At 38.1% G+C, this 16,255-nt stretch overlaps 1 long non-coding RNA gene across 1 annotated transcript; it reads right to left on the bottom strand.

Moving 5' to 3' along the window:
* Nucleotides 1-3,478: 3,478 nt before the first annotated feature.
* Nucleotides 3,479-16,199, bottom strand: LOC122435848. The gene is made up of 8 exons (XR_006267713.1): nt 13,635-16,199; nt 12,127-12,215; nt 10,537-10,673; nt 10,334-10,401; nt 9,042-9,251; nt 8,462-8,749; nt 5,877-6,007; nt 3,479-4,796 (listed from the first exon to the last, which is right to left on the bottom strand). It is a non-coding gene; the product is annotated as an uncharacterized LOC122435848 (long non-coding RNA).
* Nucleotides 16,200-16,255: the final 56 nt, after the last annotated feature.

Below are 16,255 nucleotides of genomic sequence, written 5' to 3'. Positions count from 1 at the left end.
GACATTGATATTTTCTAGAGCCAAGAAAAATATCTTCATTTTACATTGAAAGAACCATATTTTTTTTTCTATTTTTTTAAATTTTCAAGGCAAATCAATAGGTTTTCTGGACCAGACTTAACCAAGAAAACCGGAACAAGAATTCAAGGAACAGGAATAGGATCTAGAGAACAGGAACTCAAATATTTACTCAAAACTCAAAGATGTTTTTGGATCTTCAGCTATGATCTTTGGTCTATCTAAAGCCCTTTAGACTAGGCCCCTTTCACTTCTCTTATGCTCAGGACCTAGAATGATGTATTTTATATAAAAGATGCTGTTCATCAAATTAATCTAAAAGCCAACCTGAACCATTTTTTACTCTTTCAATGTCTCTATGCCAGGCCAGAGTGGATCGAATTCACCTCCATCTTCAGCATTCAGCATTTAAAAAATCAATGGAGAATGACAACATCTTGCTCTTTAAACAAAGAAACAAAAAAATTCCATTCCTTCAGTCAAACCAGGGAGCAAGTGGCTTCTGGTCTGGATTTTATCTTTCCACCTAGCTCAGCATTCAGCATACTGCCTTGCACAATTCCATTCTGCCCATGTTTTTTAATCATCAAATAAGCTAAGCAATGGTTAAGTAACTTTTAGTCTGGATTACCACACATGTTATTTACTCCATCTGATAAGGAGAGTCATTTTTATATCCTAGAGCATACACAGTTCTGAGCTTTATAGATGGAAAGTAATCAGTAACCATTCATTAAGCCAACAGTTAATTCTTTAGATCTGTATAGAACAGTAAGCTTTGTAAAATTTACACAGATCTCTGTTGCAGGTTCAACAATAATGACAATGAATTTTTGCATCCCTAGTTGCTATCTCTTGGAATAAGAAACAGTAATCAATGTTCATTCAGCAGATATGGCTTATATATGTATGCCAGTTTAAGACCTACAAATTGATTTTATACATTACCTTCTGCTGCCCAGAACACAATAAAGATGCATTATCTTCATATCTTTTATGCTTATCAAGGAGACTGGCACATAATTATCATCCAGTCTTGCATTCATCAGACATTTAGTCCTTTATGTATCATATTTGAAGTGTTCAATAATTAACAATCCTTGCTCAAATTTTTTCTGACTTTTTTCATGGTATAATAACTATGATACAATTTTGTAAGCCTAGTATTAGGCATACCAACTGAGGAAATCAATAGTTACACTTATATGGTGCTTTAGAGTTCACAAAATACTAACATATGTATTGCCTATTCTCAGCTGCAGGCACAATAAAATGATAAATTTGTGTGTCTCTTTAATGCCTATAACAGTGAGTTCACATAGTAGGCAACTGATATTAATGACCCATTCACTTACCGAGTATTTAAACTCTCAGTTTGTACAACTATTTATACTACCTTTCTCATAGTGGGTCAAGCACACAATGAGAATCTGTGGCTCAGATGGTAAAGAATCTGCCTGCAATGCAGGAGACCTCAGTTCACTTTCTGGGTCAGGAAGATTGCCTGGAGAAGGGAATGACAACCCACTTCAGTATTCTTGTGTGGAAAAATCCACGGAGAGAGGAGTCTGGTGGGTTACAGTCCATTGGGTCACAAGAGTCAGACACGATTGAACGACTAACACACACAAATGTCTGTCTCACGTAAGTTTTGTTCACAGAGAAAACACCTAATGTTTTATATTTATGTAGTATTTTATAGTTAGAAAGCTCAATCTCATTCATTACATTTTCCTGTTACCCTGGAAAATATACTGGTAATAATTTGGTTCAACATCACCAGTAAAGTCTTTATTGACTAAAATACATAATATCTAATTCCTTATATCTAAGTAGTATAGGACATAAACATCCTTCTTATTACTTGGGAGCATTGTCTTGGATTTCACAGTACCTGAAACAATAGCTGGCATATATAAGGAAATTAATACTTATTCATTCATTCATGAACATATAGCCCATTGATATTTATACAGTGCTTTAGTACAAAGCACTTTAAAATGTACTGCCTAAAAATTTTAATTATTCTATAATAAGAACATTTTTTTCCTTTGACATCTGTAGAGCCCAGGATGTTATCTGGCACATTATAAGTAATCACAATAGCTTAAATCCCTTGTGTTTACAGTATACTTTATAGTTTAAGGGTTTGGAAGCCTGGCATGCTGCAGTTCATGGGGTCACAAAGAGTCAGACACGACTTAGCGACTGAACAATGTTTTCTTTTCTGTGACTTGGAATACTACATCTTTACTCAAAATCACCATAGCCACAGAAACACAATGGCCACAAATATATGAATTACTCATTTATCATAGGCTTAATTCCTAATATCTGTACAGTATTACATACTTTTGAGAAAGCACTTTATTCATGCTTTTGTTCTTTGTATATACAGTGCCTAGAAATGTATATACCATGTAATCAATGTTCATTCATCAACTCTGAAAATTGTGACAAGCTTTTAAAGTGCATAATAGTTTATAACTCACATTCACATATTTTTCTTCATATCACCTGGATATGACCATAAGTAATCATTGCATCCTTAGTGCATACAGGGACAGGCACAAAGAAATTAATATCGTTCAGCACACAGTCCCTGGCAATTACATCAGGGGTGATAAACTGTGGCCCACAGATCATATTTACTTTTTAAAAAAAAAGCAAAGAGAGACCATATGGCCTGCAAAGTATAAAATAATTGCCATCTGACCCTTTACAAAAAGGGTGTGATAACCCTTGATTTACGTAATGCTTCGCAACTGACAACGCATTTTCAAATGTTAGCTGTGCATGGGTGCCAATACATTATTAATGAGAATGCCTTTCTTTTTTTCTGTGTTTTATAGTGCTTTCATATATATTATCACTAAAATTATCTTTATTTATGGTAAGAGGAAAAAAATCAAGGAAAGGATTAAGCCTGCTAAATATTCCCAAATTTTCTCACCTTTAAGCCTAGAGGTGGGTATTAAACCCAGGGACAGAACTGATGCAGCTTACCACATTACTAGGCCACTACTATGAACAGGGAGTTCACGCTCCTTCCTTGGGGCCTCACTATGTGTTAGGTCCAATCCTCCTTCAAAACCATCAGTAAGAACCCCAAACCTCAGGTGTCCTGCTCACTCAAGCTCAAATAAGTAAGATGTTGCTGGCTGGCAATTCTCAGCAAACTGGCACATCTGTGTATTTCTTATCTAATTCTTCTCATTGGCCTGGAGCATCTCTTCACATTTTCTCTAGATAGCTTGGCACTTTGTTTCCCCTCAGTAACTGAACCTGATACTTTCCTTCTCTCATCAGCCTAGAGCTGCTGAGGAAAGAGGGGACTGAAATATAATGTCAGCTATGTGTCCCTCTCAAGTGGAGAGGAGGTGAAGAGACATGGAAGTTTAAAACTTCAAAAATTAATAAGTGGCTCAAAACTGTAATAAAAACAGGCCAAAGCATAATATTACTGATCTAAAGATATGTTTTTTTTTAAAAGGTAACAGCAACATCAAAAAGGATATTTCAAAAGAAGTAGATTTAAATGGAGACATGAGAAGAAGGAAGGGAGAACTAAAAATGTCCAAGAGTAAGGAAAAGAGCAATAGAGAAGAGCTGGGGTTTAAGATTCTCATCTTGGAATTTCCTTTGGTCCTGGGGCTTCTTTCCTTCCTGGTATCTCTGTCATGAACCTCCAGTTTCCCATGTAATTTATTCTTGAAATATCTGTCTCTCTTGGGCCTTCTGTCTTATATAGATAGGTTTGAGTCCTGGGTCTTTATGTGTGCTTGGGTACTTCCATCTTTTGGGTCACAGGTCTTCAAGTCAAGGTTTTTTAATCCCATCCTGAGTCTTTGGCCTTCTGTCTCACTGAGACTTGAGTCTTCAGTCCAACTCCAGTCTAGACATTTGGACCTTCTGTTGGTTTTGGATCATCTCACAGGGCGGTCTGGCATAAGGAACAGCTCTGCAATGTTTATTTTGATAGCTGACACTCTGCACCTACTGGAAGGGGTTAGGAGACCCCTTTACAAACACACACAAGAGTACACACACACATGCACAAAAAAACATGCAGGAGAGAGAATTGCATGAAATCAAAGAGGGAGAGACATAGACTCAAGAAATACTCAAAAGTGAATAGAAAGGCAAAAGGAGAGAAGAATCAGGAGAACAGAGATGAATGCTGAAATTGAAAACCACAAAGAACAAAGAGACACTGGGGCACACAAAGCATGGGGAAAAAAAGAGAAAATGGCCCAAGAAAGACACAAAGAACATGTAGAAAAGAGAAATATGCAAGATAAAGAGTAGAAACAGCAGAAGGGTAGCCAGTATCAGAAAAGGTGAAATGTCAAACCAACAAGGGGAACAGGTGACAGAATTCACAAAGAGAAAAAGAAGAGAGGCAGGCATAGCAAGAAATGAGCAAAAGGCACACACAAGCCAAGAGGCTCAAAGAAAACAGTGAAAGAAGAGCTAGATCTAGCAGAGCAAGGAGAATCAGTAACAAAATGAAGAAAACTAGAGAGAGACATCTAAGACAAGACACAGACCACTCCTGAGTACGAAAAAGTAAATGAGACAAAGATACACAGAGAAGAAACCAGCAAGAGAATCATGGAAATGGGTAAGACATACTTTAGACAAGAAAGACCAAAGACATTCAGAGAAGAAATAGACAAGCAAACAAATACACACTTATGAGCTTAAAAGATAAGCAAGGGCAGACATTCGTAGAAGAGGGTAGGAAACAGAAGAGACAAAATACAGTGACGAGCATACTTATGAGTTTAAAAGATAAGCAAGGGCAGACATTCGTAGAAGAGGGTAAGAAACAGAAGAGACAAAATACAGTGACGAGCATGATAAGCACAAGAAGCATCACAAAGAGAAGAAAACAAAAAAGTTCATTAATAATTGCAATAATCTGTTATTAGTGTCAATACTATTTATATTACTACTAGCAATAATAATTATAATAGCAACAATTACCACCAGCACAGATACTCTTCTACTTACAAACTTTTAATTTGGGAATTTTTTACATAGAACCAAACCACATCAACTCTGTGCTACTAGATGGTATCAGTGGTCACTTGTATTGTGTCAAATGAACTTCTTAGGTTACCTTTTACCTACCATGTACTAGGCACTGTGCTAAGCACTTTACATAAATGATTTCATTTAAGCTTCACAAAGAGACAAGTCTAATCAGACTTTAAATTGCCAAAAGGTTGTTCACGTAGTGAGTGGCAGAGGTAAACACAGAATATGTGCCTCAACATTCTGTTACAACTTTCCCAAGATTTCCAAGACAGCCAAATAAGGTGCCACACATAAGTGAATATTATACATAGTAAAGGGCCTTTAGAGAGCACCTAGTTAGTCCTCTCATTTTATATCTTCACCTTTCCCCATTCCTTTATAAAATTGACTTGATTTTTATACTTTTGATGATTATAGTGGCTGCTTCAGGGACTAGGTTTTCTTTAATATTAAATCCTAACTGCAGATTTGCTCACAAGAGTGAGAGAGGCCAGCCTTTCAGCAAAAAACAAAAACGTTTTTGGCTTAAGTTTCTATATGTTTAGGCCTCTAAGGGTGGCAAAAGATCTATGTAGAAGAGATAAACAGACAAGGTGAAACTAAATTACCCTATGACACAACTGGTACACAGACTATATTATCTTTTGAGTTGCTTTAGTGAAACCAACTGTTAATGTAGGTTACTGATCATCCTCCCATCTCACATTCAGCACCTCTTCCACCATAGATCATTATACGTCATCCGACACAAACCTCCATCAAACAGCCATTAGCTCTAAAGTAATCCTTATAGGATTACACCAACAACAACTTACTTCACATTGCTATTCTAAAATGCTAGCATGCCAGGCATGTTGATCTTCCTTGGTGTGTTCACATTTCTTGCTCTTTGCACTGCTTCAGGGAAAGATAATGATTTGGCAAATATGAAGGAAACAACCAGGAGCTACAAAAGAAAACAAGAAAGAAACCATGTAAATGCCATGAAGTATTAACTGAGTACTGTGCTAGAGTTATGGGAATATCCAAATTAATGAGCTACAGAAACTGTCTCTACAAGAGCTGAGAAAAATATAAAGTTGACACTTTTAGATTCTTAGAGATAAAACTAATATAACTGCTTCATTCAACAGAATAGGAAACTATGGCATAAACAGGAAAATGTCTTGCCTAATAACACTCGGGGAAAACCACTAGACCATTCAGGTATGACCTAAATCAAATCCCTTATGATTATACAGTGGAAGTGAGAAATAGATTTAAGGGACTAGATCTAATGGACAGAGTGCCTGATGAACTATGGATGGAGGTTTGTGACATTGTACAGGAGACAGGGATCAAGACCATCCCCAAGAAATACAAAAAAGCAAAATGGCTGAGGAGGCCTTATAAATAGCTGTGAAAAGAAAAGCAAAGGAGAAAAGGAAAGCTATACCCACGTGAATGCAGAGTTCCAAAGAATAGCAAGGAGAGATAAGAAAACCTTCCTCAGAGATCAATGCAAAGAAATAGAGGAAAACAAGAGAATAGGAAAGATTAGAGATGTCTTCAAGAAAATTAGAGATACCAAGGGAACATTTCATGCAAAGATGGTCTCAATAAAGGACAGAAATGGTATGGACCTAACAGAAGCAGAAGATATTAAGAGGTGGCAAGAATACACAGAAGAACTATACAAAAAAGATCTTCATGACCCAGATAATCATGATGGTGTGATCACTAACCTAGAGCCAGACATCCTGGAATGTGAAGTCAAGTGGGCCTTAGGAAGTATCACTACGTACAAAGCTAGTGGAGGTGATGGAATTCCAGTTGAGCTATTTCTAATCCTGAAAGATGATGCTGTGACAGTGCTGCACTCAATATGTCAGCAAATTTGGAAAACTCAACAGTAGCCACAGGACTAGAAAAGGTCAGTTTTCATTCTAAGTCCAAAGAAAGGCAATGCCAAAGAATGCTCAAACTACCACACAATTACAATCATCTCACATGCTAGTAAAGTAATGCTCAAAATTCTCCAAGCCAGGCTTCAGCAATACGTGAACCGTGAACTTCCAGATGTTCAAGCTGGCTTTAAAAAAGGCAGAGGAACCAGAGATCAAATTGGAAACATTCACTGGATCATTGAAAAAGCAAGAGAGTTCCAGAAAAACATCTATTTCTGCTTTATTGACTATGCCAAAGTCTTTGACTGTGTGGATCACAATAAACTGTGGAAAATTCTGAAAGAGATGGGAATACCAGAGCACCTGACCTACCTCTTGAAAAACCTGTATGCAGGTCAAGAAGCAACAGTTAGAACTGGACATGGAACAACAGACTGGTTCCAAATAGGAAAAGGAGTATATCAAGGCTGTATATTGTCACCCTGCTGATTTAACTTATATGCAGAGTACATCATGAGAAATGCTGGGCTGGATGAAGCACAAGCTGGAATCAAGATTGCCGGGAGAAATCAATAACCTCAGATATGCAGATGACACCACCCTCATGGCAGAAAGCAAAGAACTAAAGAGCCTCTTGAGGAAAGTGAAAGAGGAGAGTGAAAAAGTTGGCTTAAAGCTCAACATTCAGAAAACTAAGATCATGGCATACAGTCCCATCACTTCATGGCAAATAGATGGGGATACAGTGAAAACAGTGGCTGACTTTATTTTGGGGGGCTCCAAAATCACTGCAGATGATGACTGCAGCCATGAAATTAAAAGACGCTTACTCCTTGGAAGGAAAGTTATGACCAACCTAGACAGCATATTAAAAAGTAGAGACATTACTTTGTCAACAAAGGTGCATCTAGTCAAGGCTATGGTTTTTCCAGTGGTCATCTATGGATGTGAGTGTTGGACTATAGAGAAAGCTGAGCGCCAAAGTTTGATGCTTTTGAACTGTGGTGTTGGAGAAGACTCTTGAGAGTCCCTTGGACTGCAAGGAGATCCAACCAGTCCACCCTAAAGGAAATCAGTCCTGGGTGTTCATTGTAAGGACTGATGTTGAAGCTGAAACTCCAATACTTTGGCCACCTGATGCGAAGAGCTGACTCATTTGAAAAGACCCTGATGTTGGGAAAGATTGAAGGCAGGAGGAGAAGGGGATGACAGAGGACGAGATGGTTGGATGGCATCACCAACTCAATGGACATGAGTTTTAGTAAACTCCAGGAGTTGGTGATGGACAGGGAGGCCTGGTGTGCTGCAGTTTATGGGGTCGCAAAGCGTTGAACACGACTGAGCGACTGAACTGAACTGAATAACACTTGGTGAGGCTCTGGAAACAACATCATCAATCACAACCTTATTCCTTTAATTGGATAGTAATCTGTACAAAGCCTATACAATCAGGACTTTACGTTACCTCTACCTCCCAACCTGCATCCCCCTAACCATCCTCTCTCATCACTGACCTAGAGTACACAGTGTGCTAGTCCTTTAGATCCAGTCTGATGATAGACAACTTTGTGCCACTTCTAATCACATTCCCATTCATAGCTGTGAAGCTTCTGTCAATTATCAGGCAGAGCATAAAAAGATAAATCTCTGTTTTATCTTCTCAAACAGCTTGTTTTTTGTTTTGTCGCACAGCTTTCCCAAGGCATCTTGAAGTATGTAAATGATTGGCAAAGTTCTCCGACAGGGCCTCAAGGGAGACTTTGACCAGTGTCACAGATGTGTCAGTCATCATCCATGTTCCCCTAAAAGAAAGAAAAACTTAGCTGTAAGCCTCTACCACATACTACAGTCCCATCCTAAACACCCTAACTAATGCAGCCTGCTATTTTCTTCACATCTTCATTCTACCCCATGTCACACTCAGTTACTTCCCAGGTTAATTAAGAGGCAGGGTTTTTTTTGTTTTTTTTTTTTACCAAAGCAGACATAGATGACAATGACTAAAACAGTCTAAATGAAAAGCTAAGTGCAATGTATACTGAAAAACAAGAAATTAAAGACTATTTATTATGCTTTTAGGGACAGTTTACCCACCTCTGGATGTGTGGTGGTTGTCTTGAGACTTCACCTTCTTAACTGGGCCCAGGAAAGAATCTTGGTAGAACCTCATGGCCTAGAGTTGTTGCTCAGTGGTAGTGAGTCTTTCCCCTGGAGGATCCTCATGCCCCATCTCCACCTAGGAATCGTCAAAGGGAATGGGTCACTAACACTGTAAAGCAACAGGCCTATTCTTTTGAGGTAGATCTGGAAAAGAGATAAAAGAAAAATAATTACTGAAATGCAGTATACTGCGAAAGTCTGTCCCAAAGAGTAACTAGGGGTTAAATTAAACTATATCTACCCTTTTCTTCAGAGTAAGGACTGGAGATTTAGAACTTTATATTCTATTAATAGCTACCAGCCTAGCAACATGCAAATTCCTCTATTCTTTCAAGCTCCATTCCCTGTACTTCCCCTCATTTCCAAGAGCAATTTAGAGCTGAATAATTACCAAAATTCCCATATTTTGTTTTAGTCACCAGTCTCTACTGATGAATAATCCTCTAGAGCAGTGGTCCCTAACTTTTCTGGCACCAGGACCAGTTTCATGGAAGACAATTTTTCCGTGGTCCAGGGTTGCGGAAATGATTTTGGGATGATTCAAGTACATTACATTTTGTTGTGCACTTTATTTATATTATTATTACATCAGCTCTACCTCAGATCACCAGGCATTAGATCCTGGAGGCTGGGGACCCTACTTGAGAGCATGGATTTTTAATGTCCTTGTGTTCTCAAAAAATAAAGTAGACATCAAGAAATTAAGGGATTGAAAATAACAAAAGGAGGAGCTAGCTTTCTCTATCAAGAGAGCTATCAAGCCACTTGAGAAGAATTCCAATGTGGTCTGACCATGTGAATTCTGTAAGACGTTGCCTCAGGCTTCTTTCATAAAGTACTATTGTAAGAATTGAGCAATCCATCTCAACAAAAGCACGTCTCTCTCACCTAGTTTTGTAGCATTCCCTTCTTTTATTAATAATTTGTAAATTAAGCAGTAAGATGTTGCAGCATTGCCAAGGTAAACAGAATTGTTTTCTCCTCAATCTACATGGTACAGTTCTTGAATAGCTTATATAAATGAGGTACCACCAAAGTACCAGGATATTAAAAAAATCAAGAATTGCTACAGGCACATAAAACCCCAGTTATTACAACAACTAAGCAAATCTATGCAAAAGGAAAAACAAGGATCCAATAATGTAGCTTACACAGGCCCTTGGGTCTCTATTATTCTACTCTTACACTCAAAAAGAAAAAAATCAAAAAGAAAAAAATGTAAACACCGTCTGTTACACACGAACTGTTGTGGGTTCCCGCCAGGCTTGAAGAAAATGATCTGAATTTCTTCCTCCTAAAAAAAAAAAAAAAAAAAATGTATAGAAATTGATGAAAATTGGCTCATGTTCTATTTTTAAAAGGAGACCTATAGGAAGTTAAAGCCTTTAAACCCAAAGACAGAATTCACACAATAAGCTCCTTACACTACCTCTTTCTCCAGGGAAACTGCAAGCCATCCTATTAGATTGGTTGGAGCTTATCCAGATTCTCAAAAGGAAAGACCTGCTGAATATGGAGCTTCTTCAAGTTGCTTGCAGTTCTCAGGTTTGATATGCTTGGAATGTCCTTGAGAAGAAAGACAGGGCAGGGCTCAATATAATATTCATGGTGAGATTTGACAGAAAACAACTTAATTCTGTAAAGCAATTATCCTTCAATTAAGAAAACCTCAACAACAACAACAAAAAAAAACCCACTAAGAAGCATTAACCTGAAGTATTAGATATAGGTATCTCTTGTCTTTCATCTCTAGCTTGTTGTCTCCCTAAGTTCCTGTAATGGCCAGCACTCGCAGTATCACAGAAGAACTAAGCAAGTATAGAAAAAAGTGCTAAATGAAAGTATGAGTCAAAGCAATAGCCACCTTAAGGGCTGTCTAAGTTTGTGGCCTAAAGGTGCTAAAAATACTTCAAGATGCAAAGCAGCAGAGGAACTGCTACTGCTGCCTGGAAGTATAATTGCCTTGATCATTTTTAATAATTAGTTACCTGCCCTTACTATAGGATAGAAGGTCACTGAAGAAGGTCTAAGTCAGGTTTGCAATCTTGAAAGTATTTTTTATGTTATGATATAGTGTGGAAAGAACCAGGTATGGCTTCCAGATCCCTGATCAAGAATTACCACATTATAAGGATCTATTATAACATCAAACAAATCCTAGACGCTCACTCCCTGGAAGGAAAGTTATGACCAACCTAGACAGCATATTAAAAAGCATAGACATTACTTTGCCAACAAAGGTCTATCTAGTCAAGGCTATGGTTTTTCCAGTAGTCAGGTATGGATGTGAGAGTTAGACTATAAAGAAAGCTGAGTGTTGAAGAATTGATGCTTTTGAGCTGTGGTGTTGGAGAAGACTCTTGAGAGTCCCTTGGACTGCAAGGAAATCCAACCAGTCCATCCTAAAGGAGATCAGTCCTGGGTGTTTATTGGAAGGACTGATGTTGAAGCTGAAACTCTAATACTTTGGCCACCTGATGTGAAGAGCTGACTCATTTGAAAAGACCCTGAAAGATTGAGGACAGGAGGAGAAGGGGAAGACAAAGGATGAGATGGTTGGCTGGCATCACCAACTCAATGGACATGAGTTTGGGTAGGCTCCAGGAGTTGGTGTTGGACAGGGAGGCTTGGCATGCTGCGGTTCATGGGGTCGCAAAAAGTCGGACACGACTGAGCGACTGAACTGAACTGATCACTTTGCTTAGTAACAGTGTTTTCCTCCACTCTTCTTCCTCTATGAACCACAGAATTTCCCCAAAATTTTATGGTACTCATCAAATTGCCCAACACCATAATAATTTGTTCACTTCTGTATCCACCATGAGATAGCAGATTCCTGGATAGGAACTATGTCTTTGATTTTACTATTTATTCCAGTGCCTGGTCTAATAAATATTTGTTGAATTAGCAAAAGGATTATCTTGAGTTTGAAGATGCCCACATTCCCAGAGCATCCCTTTCTACAACTGCTAGAGATTTTATTTCAGGCAATGAACTGAAATACAACTCCAAGATTCACCTTTGGATGCTGTCCAGTGCAGGCTTCAATCCACCTAAACTTGATCCATACTTCCTCTTGAGTGGGGGGAACCAGCTCAGAATTCATCCCTTTAAAACAAATTCCAATAAATAGTTATAGCTGTATATTAGTATTGAATGATAACTTGATTAACTACAATAAAAGATTTCATAAGCACAGACCAGTGTTTCTCAAATTGGGGTGATAAGAACCCTGGGGGTTTGTGGATATATTCACACGATCTCCAAGTTCTATATAAATTATTTAAAATGTTATATAAAATATTGTATCTTTGACAAAGCTATTTTGAAAATGGAAACCATGTTTACTTTTCAAATAACTTAAGTCAGTGTTACTCAAAACATTTACTCTTTAGGATCTCAAGAAAACTTGTTTCTTTAAAAGGTGCTGCATCCTGACAAATTACTTCAGTTTGAGAAACAAGAAGGCTCAGGACTATTCATATATTACCTCCAGTCAGTCAAATATCTTTAGGCACTGGCTGGGGGAAACAAGCTGTGAGGAAATATGGATATGAATTAAAATGGGCAGTAAGAGAAGCCCAGCTCATTAATATAATTCTTCTTGCTCTTACTGGGATACATGGACATACACACAAAAAAAGTTTTCAAATTTGATGTTAATATTTTTTCAGTTCGATATTTGTTCTTTTTACACCAGAGAGGCTAATCTTTTTAGCTCATAAAAGTATTTGTTGAAAAATGTGAAAGGGAAGAGGGGAAGGTCATGGTCTTCTTATAGAACATATTTCTCTATTGCCCTCTTGCCAAAGAGGATCCACAAATCTCTCAAACTAAAAAGACATGGCTACTCTCATCTGTTCTTGGGCAGAGAGAGAATAAGAAGCGTACAAAGTTCTAACATATCAGATTTATACTCCCAATCCCTAGAGCTTGAAAAACTCAAGCTTAAAACAATCAACAATTTGCCAGCCTGGATATAGCGAAACACAATGGCCAGGCGTTATTTCTAATCACTTTTCGTGAGTTCAAAAAAGGTAAAAACCAAATGACATTAAAATAAACCAATTATACTACCCAGGTGGCTGTAATAGTAATCATGTCCTGGACCAAAGACAAGAGTTAACCCACCTCCTTAAGTTCACCCTATCAACTTCAAACCCTAGTGTGCTCATTTTTTAAAACTCTATAACATATAATTCACACAAGGCAGCACTTGATTATTATGCTCTACAGTTATTTCAAGTGTGCTTATATTAGCTTTTTAAACAATATAACCATATTGGGGATGAGATTATATAGGACTATAGCATTTCAATCCCTCACTTCAATATAGTCTAGCATAGGACCAGATACACAATATTAATTTTGTAATTGTGTTAACTCATTGGTGATATATAAATTACAGATGAGGTAGAAACATGGAAGGAGACTTATAGGACCCTCCAATTTTTGTGTGGGTAGCATCTAAGAGAAAGAAAATGGAACAGGGAAAAGATTACTTAATAGCTACAAAGTAGTACTTACAGTATTCTAAAGAGCCAGAGACTCTTCTTACAGCTGTCCAAGGAGCTAGTAGTGCAAACTGCACCCTGAGCTGGGCCGATCTTTTGACATCCTTCTCAGACAACAGTATCCTTTTTCAGTGATTACAAAGAACTGCTGTGGTGATAGTTACTTGCTTCAGCAGTTCCATATCAAATAATTCTCTGCCAAACACCTTATACACTAGAGGCTGGGATATTATTCATTTGTATTCATTTTCACTATTGAAATTTATATCCAAAAGACTGATTAGACCTTGGCTTATTTTTCTTTTCATATAAAATGGGGAAACTGGTTCCATCATTTCTAAGTCCTCACTTCAGTGTGGTGCTTTAGGTAACTTTAAAATAGCAGAATTAAACAGGGTACATAAAATGTAATAGATTAATCAAACAAAGTGATCTATGGTTTTCAAAAGCACCTCAGCATGTTCTCTCATTTTATCCTTTTACAGCAATCTTCTTGAAATAAGTACGGACTAATTGGAGCTCCAGATGAAGAAATTTAACGATTAGGAAGTTTAGGTAGTTTTTCCTAGAAGTGAATACTGGTAAAGCCCAAATAAGGAATGGTTTGAAAATGGTGGTAGAGCCCAAAGACACTGGTCTTAAGAGTTCCACTCTAAAACTCCTTTGGTAATATACTAAAATATCAAAGTCACAGTAGTCTATCCACAGACTCACCACCCTTAGTAAAATGAGAGACACTGGTCATCAGGTACATGATATAAATGGGTTTACCGACTTCAAAATTTCAATGACCAGGTTATCAATTCCACCCTGCAATCCAGATGTCTTTCTTAAAAAAATTTAAAAAAAAAAAAAAAACTTTTTGGTTGTATCCTGGCAATTGGCACTATAAAATGGCAATATACAAGAGGAAAGGAGAGACATAGCCAGGCAATCTGCTTTGAAAGGAAGAATGCACAGATAGTGCTAACCTTCCTTCCTGGGAAGTCAATTTTCAAATGATATTTATATATAATGAAAACCCAAAATAAAGGGTAGCAATCCAGTTCCCTTGGGTCTGACTTGCCTTGAGCATTTTGCCTAGTAAAGCAGTAACAGAGGGGATCAGGAACGGTTCTGTCCCCAGAGTATGACAATAATCGGAACTGGGATCATTAACAAATGCAGGAAAAGGAGTGAAAGCCCAGTCACCTAGTTCAGGTCTGCTTTTGGTAGTCCATACTGCACAAATATAACATCAAAATGGTGTGGAGATCTTGGGCTGATGGGCTAAAAAATGGGACAATCAATACTGTGTTAATAACACAGAAGGGGCTGTGGGTGGTCAGCACTATTCAGAAGTAACGCAAAGAAGGAAATGGAAGAGTCCGTGACTGATGGGTGGGACCAAGGAAAGCGCAACAGGGAATTATAGAAATTCAAAGTGGGCAGAACAATGACATCTGGGATTGTTAACATTGTAAATCCAAGAGAAAAGTTTTGCTCAGTCAACATTTCCCAGCAACAGTGAAAAATGGGCAGGGCAGGGGTGGGAGGGGTGAGGGAGCATAATCTCATCTGGATAGATGGACACCTGAAATTGTGAACATTAAAAATCCATAAGAAGGGTCCAAGGGCAGGCAAGGGGTTTGAAGAGGGAAGATAAGGGCAAGGCCATGATTACTTGGAATTTGATACATTGGAGCCAATGCAAAAGGAGTGGGAATGTGGGTCACCCTTTGATGGACAAGTTCACAGCACAGTGCAGTGTTTATAGTTTATTATACCATGAGAAATTGGAGCTGAGAGTGCTTGCCTAACAAGACCAGGGAGGAAAAACCCATTGCCAACTGCCATTGTGCTCATCAGCAGTCCCAGTAAAAGTTTTGTGTCATCAGCAGCCCATGCAGTAATGCAAAGGGAGTATGAGGGAATGATGTGCTACTCTAATAGAAGGGTGTATAGATAAATATTCACACCCAGAGTCAAAAAAAGAAGCCTTAAGTCAGTACTCCTGATCCATAGTGAGGGTACAGGGATCCGATCTAAAGATCATACGTTTGATATATTATTGGTGCATATTAATTGTCCAAGAGCTGAGGTCATGATAGCTGACTGAGGGAGTATTACTGAAGTATACTGATAAAGCCAAGAATTTCTATTATGTACATTAACAGTAAGGGATCTTGGCAGGGAAACAGTATCCCCTGCACTATTACAAAGGAGATACAATAGTCCTAGAAGTAATAGGGTTATGGGAAAGTGCAACTCTGCACATTAATTGTCCAAATGGAAAGGTCTTAGCAATGGGCAAACTTACTGGAAGGCATAGGAAGTGAGGGGGAGCGTCCTTGTCTAGTGCACAAGAATGCACATTCACAAGCTAAGGAAAGGGAAGGCAACAGGATAAGATGAACTAAGTTGCAATTATGTAAATTAATGTTAAAGGGACATGGTGTGGTCAATTAAAATCATATACCTTGTACAAATATAAGAATCTTAAAGGGAGTATGAAGCCCCTGTAATGTAATTGTCATTACACATATTTGAGAGAGGGGCTTTAAGTGGACAGTACCCCATGCAGTAAAGCAAAGAGGATGAAAAGAGTCAGGGAGACAAGTTAATTCAGAAGACCATAGACAATTGTAATTACAC

Source organism: Cervus canadensis, chromosome X (assembly GCF_019320065.1).
Source record: "Cervus canadensis isolate Bull #8, Minnesota chromosome X, ASM1932006v1, whole genome shotgun sequence".
In the NCBI taxonomy this organism is placed as follows: Eukaryota; Metazoa; Chordata; class Mammalia; order Artiodactyla; family Cervidae; genus Cervus; species Cervus canadensis.
This window is presented reverse-complemented; position numbering and strand designations above follow the sequence as displayed.